We start from the raw sequence: 6,000 nt of genomic DNA, 5'->3' as shown, positions 1-6,000 counted from the left end.
CCCCTCCTGGGCTTCAGAGACAGTCTCTCTTAGAGATTGACCACAATCATCAGTTTGCTGTTCTGCACCCCAAATTGTTTTAAGTCTCTGAGACTGGCCTTTGTGTGACGAGAGGCCTTGTTTGCAAACACCTTTCTAGCAGAGTGGCAAGTCTCCCGAGAGAGCGACTTTGGTCAAAAGCAACAGGAAGCCTGAAAAACAAAATGACTGACCAGCCATGCATTTGACATCTGAGCATACCCAGACTTGATATCTCTTGGGTGGAGAAAAGCTGAAGATTCCCTGCATATGGACTCCTCAGCCAGGGGTCTATAGTACAGAGCTTGTGGTCCCTGAAAGAGACTAGCTATAGAGGTGTAGGTGGGAACGTGGAGCCTGCTGATGGCCGGGCCTTAGTTAGGGGTCAGCAGTTCAGCCCCAGAGCAAAGTGGGCAGGCACTGCCTGAAATAGAGCACAGCAGGGACTTCCTTCTCCTTCCTGTGACCTTCTGGGTGCCCAATCACAAGGAGACACACAGGAGAGCATAGTCCCTGCCTCACATGGAGCATCTGGTGCTCTTACAGGAGTCAAGGCTGCTTCTCTAGAGAGCTACATGAGTTGTGACGCCCTGAGTCACCCAGTCCCTATGTCCCTACTCAGGGAGAGCACCATGTTCTGAAACTCAGGCAGACCTCAGAAGTAAGGAGACCGTGACTCTTGGAAATAGACTCGTTGGAAACCAGTTTAGGAAGAGTGCTCATAAATTATCTTTTACAATTGAAGGCCAGAGATCAACGTCAGGTGCCATCCTCAATTGCTTTCCACTTTCTTTTTTGAAACACAGCCTCTCACTGAACCTGGGCCTCACTGGTTCAGTTAGACTCACTGCTCAGTAAGCTGCAGAGATCCCTCTATCTCAGCCCACTCCCATTCTAGACCCAGAACTGGCCTTACAGACACGCAGTCACCCTCTCCAGCCTTTACATAGGTGCTGGGGATTGAACTCGGGTCCTTATGCTTGTGCAGCAAGCACTTTATTGCCTGAGCCATCTCCCTGGCCTCTGTGTATGTTTTCTAAGCCAACGGACAATATGACATCCAATGTGTGTAAGGATGGCCTGGGCTTGTCTTAAATTATGAACTAAGCACCCAGTCCTTTGGGCAGCTGGATGCTTCACACACCATCTTGTTAGGCAAAGCAAAAAGGCTGTTGGCCTAAACTGACTGCCTCCCTCAGGTCGGACAGAAATGGAGGCGCAAGCCCACCCTGCAGAGAAAGAGAAGTCTGAATTGAATCTTACTGCGAGGGTGATGTCACTCCACCACCCTGGCTTCCCCACTGAAGGGCACTGGTGAGGCTGTGGGTTTCAGAGAACATGCCCTGAGAGTGAGGCTCCTTAGCATCTGGTTCTTCCCATTCACCAAGAGCCCTGAGGCCACTCCACACTTGGAGGGACATGCTCCTTTTTGTTTTGGTTGTATTTTGATGCTGAGTTCCAGACCCTGGGAACCAAATGACATCATGTGAGGACAAGATCCAAGCCCTCCTTACCCGCTGGCCGGTGTCACTCGGCAGATGTTAGGCGGATGAAGTCATCCACAGGAGAGTTATGGAGAAAGCTATCATCTCTTGTAACCACGGGACAATCTGTCCCGAGGGGACACACGTAGCAAGTGCAAATGAAAAGCCGGGTGACATTTCGATTTAAGGCTCCAGTAATTTGCAGGTGATGTTTGAAGGATGTTTGGCACACATAGAGGCCAAAGTAAAGATAGGATGGAGATTAACCCCTCAGCCTCCATGCTCAGTTAGCCATGACCTTCTCTGATACAACCGACAGCAGAAGGCACCAAAAAAGGGGGTGTAAGGCCTTCCTTGCTCTGTGATCCAAGATGAGGTTCAGTCTTGAATCACATGTTTAAGAACATCTTACTTGGTGTGTCTCTTCTTTTGATATTTTAAGCAATAAATATTGAGATGTTAATTTGAAAAAAAAGAAAACAAAACTAAGCATGACATTCCCACGCTGGGCTTATTCTGGGTCCTCAAAGAGGTTTCTGGTGGCAGGACAAAAGGAGACACACTCAGGGCAGAGTAACAGGACAGTGGAAACAGTGACAGCATCTCTCCCTGGGGAACCTGGGATGGTCATGAAGCCTAGTCGAGGGTAAGGGCACATTACCATTGTCTCCTTCGTTTACAAGGCTTGTGGGTTATTTTTCTTATCACTATGAGAGTGTGCCTAACGGTAACCTTTTACAGGAGAGAGGCTTGTTTAAGTTCATGGTTTCAGAGGGATTTCAGTTCATGTGGTGGTGGAGACGCAGCAGAGGGAGTGCCCTTGTCTGTCTGTGTGTGTTCACATTACAGGTTGACTATGAAGCGGAAAACACCGGAACCAGGGCATGTTTTTTAACTCAGAGAGTCTAACTTCTGTCAGCAAGTCTTCCTAAAGACTCCACAACTGTCCAAACACCACCATGAGCTGGGGGCCAAGCACTTAAGATATGAACCTGTAGAGGGTGGACATTTCAGAGTCAAACCATAGAAAGGGTATATGTCTCAAAAATTCCCTGTGAACACTTGAGACCTTGACTCACACCAAACCTTGTATAGAATAGGCTCCTTTCTTATATGCACACCCCTGCGGATGCAGGGGATCAACAACAATCACTAACAACCAAACAAGACAAACACAACAGTATTCACTTTCAAAATACCTTCATGTGCTATCCTCTTCTCTCTTCTTGTGCAGAAAGGTGACAAGCCCGCATGATGAATGAAACAAGATGGGTGACACGGGTACTGTGCGATAGAGCTGGGCTACTACTTAAAAGCAGCTTGAGCACAAACACTGTAAAACTTCAGTCACTGATCTGGTAACCAGCGTGGCTACTGAATGGCTAACGTAGGCGATGTCCTGTGTGGAGACACTGTATGAAGGAAGGGCGCATGTGCCAAGCGGGGTGGGGTGGGAAGCTCAAGATTTCGTCATGCCATCCAGAACACAATGCAATTTAAAACATATGAACTGTTTGTTTCTGGAATTTTCCTCTGAATATTTGTGAACTGCAGCTGATCTTGAGTAGCCAAAACCACAAAGATCAAAAGTATAAGTAAAGGCAACAACTACTGTCATCAGAGAAAAATCTGGGTAGAACAGGAGTTACTAGAAAATCAATGTGTTGGGGTGGTGAGGAAGAACCTTGAAGAAGATCTGTGAAAGCCCCTGAAGGGCTGGGCTCTAACCAAACCAGGACACTAGACCCAAAGACAGCTCACTCTCCAGCTGGCTCTTCTGCAAATTTATTCGCTTGACCATGGCAAGGGTTAACTGTGGCAATACCTTTTCTTGGGCTAGGCTGTGGTTTTTTGTTTGTTTGTTTGTTTGTTTGTTTTAGTGGTGATCATGGCAGTTCTCAGGTATATTCACCCTCTTAATGGGTCTGAAACAATCCATAAGTGCTGGAGTGATGGCTCAGCAGTTAAGAGCACTGCCTCCCACCCTGGCCCAGAGGACTCAGCTTGGATTCCCAGAACCCACATAGTAGCTCATAACAAGCCGTAACTTCAGTTCCAGGAGATTTGATGCCCTCTCCTGGCTTCCAAGAGCACAGCACGCATATGATGTACAGGCAGGCAAAACATTTATACACATTTAAAAACACAGAGAATATATTTTTCCTGAAAAGAAAGAAAGAAAGTTGGTGGCAGCATTTTAAAAAACAAAAGAGAAAATGGTCAATGGTGGTGCAGGCTTTTTGACTGACTCCAAAAAGCACAGTTCTCGCTGAGTCTTCAACTTTTCTAAAACGACCTGACCCAAGACATCAAAATACTCTCCAAATCAAATTGTTTTCTCATCCAATTCTGTAACCTTCTTCAGAGAGGACCTGGGATGACCCCCTTGCCTGTGAGAAGGGCAAGTTCCCCAGGGTCAGCCAGAATGTTCTGACTGAGGAGGTCAGCACTCTGTCAGCCTAGAATTCTGCCATTACAATGTCTTTCTTCCAACATAGGATGTAAGATGAACTGGGATGCCAGACTTTAAGATGGGATTGAAAGACACACCTGCCACTGTTTTCTTCTGGTGCCAGGTTCTCTCAGAAGCTGCAAAGATGATCTACAGAAGGACCCGGACACAGAGTGTGGGCCAGAGGGGACCCTAGAGAAACCAGTCTAGGCTGGGAAGATGGATCAGTCAGCTGGCATGAGGACCTGAGTTGATCCACTGACTGTGATAATGTGTGTTTGTGATTGGGACTCTGAGAGCAGAGACAGACAGATCCCTGGGGTAGGGGTGGGGGATGTCCACCAGGCAGACAGTCCAGCTAAAACAGTAAACTGAAGTCTAATAAGAGAACTGTCTCAAAAAACCCCAAGATAGATGTCACCTTAGCTTCCAAGGAAACAGGAGCCTACGGGTCCAGGGACTTGAAAGGGGAGCCGGAGGCATGCACAGCTCCTGTTGCCATCTGCCCAGGTTGGTCTCTCCCTAGTTCTCTGAGGACGAGATGTTGTGTAGATGGTCCCCTCCTCTGTGCAGACATGACTATTTAAATAGAACTCACATGCCCCACACCATTCTCAAACTGAATCAAAACCAGTTGGTCAAATGTCTTTGTTCTGAAGGGAGGGCCATCAGTCCCATTACTCAGTTTGGTGGCATCAGTAAACATGGGTTCAAAGAAGTCAGCACCAAGGTTACTGGGTTCCGAATCATCCTGCCAAGGACCTATCTGCCAGGATGCTGAGGCGGAAGGACCCACAAAGAACAAACGTGGCCACAGCAATAAATCAAGAAACAGAGCAACTTCAAACACCAACATCCTTCCAGGACGCTGTCTCTAAAACTTACTACCAAGGGGCCACAGAGGAGGGATGCTCAGATTTTCCATTTAACATCAAGAAAGCCAAGACCTCACAGGCCAGTGAGTGCAGACAACAGGAGTCAAAGAAACACCAGTTGTGCCATCAACATGGGTTATAGAATGTAGCCAGGAGCATGAACAAGAATGCAGGCCACCACTCTAGTGCCTTTCTAGGCACCGGCATAGTGTGGCAAGCATATCTCTGTTGCTGGATATGTATATATTTGGTGCTGGGGTGACCTTCTCAGGAAACACCCATGACCACCAGCCATTTGAAATCTGAAAAGCCTGAGACCCTGGGGGATTATGCAACACAGGCCACACAGCTGACAGTCCTTATGCCTGCTTATTGCCAGCTGTCCTTCTGGGTAATGGTGACTGATTGAAGGTCTTTGTGCCTCATGGGATACCTGGTATAAACAATCCTAGCCACTGGGAAATAGTAGCATCTGTAGGAGATGCCACCTCACCAACAGGGGCTTAGTCACAACCCTTCATATCCCCACTGCCATGGCACCCCACCAGAGGCTGGGCCTTAACCCATTCAAGGACCCATCCCAAGGGACACCACAAGACCCAGCTATGTGCCAAATGGAAAGCACCTCTGACCTGCAAACCACTTTACATACATTTTCTCACTGAGCTAGGCAGCCAGGCCAGAAGTGATTAACCCTGTCTTATTGGTGAACAAAATGGAGACACACAGTGACACAGCAGGGCTGGCTGGCAGCCTCGGTCATCTCAGGGGAACAACATGTAAAGCTTGAAGTAAGGGCATTGCCACCAAGTTCTGAAGGAGAAAGATGGATGTCATGAAAGTGTGCCCACTCTTCTGGGGTAGCCACTTTCTGTTTCTGGGAAGTGGTCTGTGTCCCCTTACTGTCCCACCCCAGAGTGAGTCTCCATGGAAACCTCAGGCTGGTGGCCACCATCTGAATTTTGAGAAAGCTGCTGATTCTACCTGACGTGAGGGTTTCCAATTCCTACACACAGCACTGGCCTGTGACTGAAGCTATTGTCCCTGAAGACATCACACAGGGACATAAAGCAGTGGCAGCCAGCCCTGGCTGCCTTGAGATACTTCCCAGACCCCCACACAGCTGTGTCAACAGCAGCCTAAGAAGAAGTAAGAGCCTGGATGAGGGGAC

The sequence above is a fragment of the Mesocricetus auratus genome, unplaced genomic scaffold, assembly GCF_017639785.1.
Source record: "Mesocricetus auratus isolate SY011 unplaced genomic scaffold, BCM_Maur_2.0 Super-Scaffold_100013, whole genome shotgun sequence".
Classification (NCBI taxonomy): Eukaryota; Metazoa; Chordata; class Mammalia; order Rodentia; family Cricetidae; genus Mesocricetus; species Mesocricetus auratus.
Note: the sequence above shows the minus strand (reverse complement) of the source record.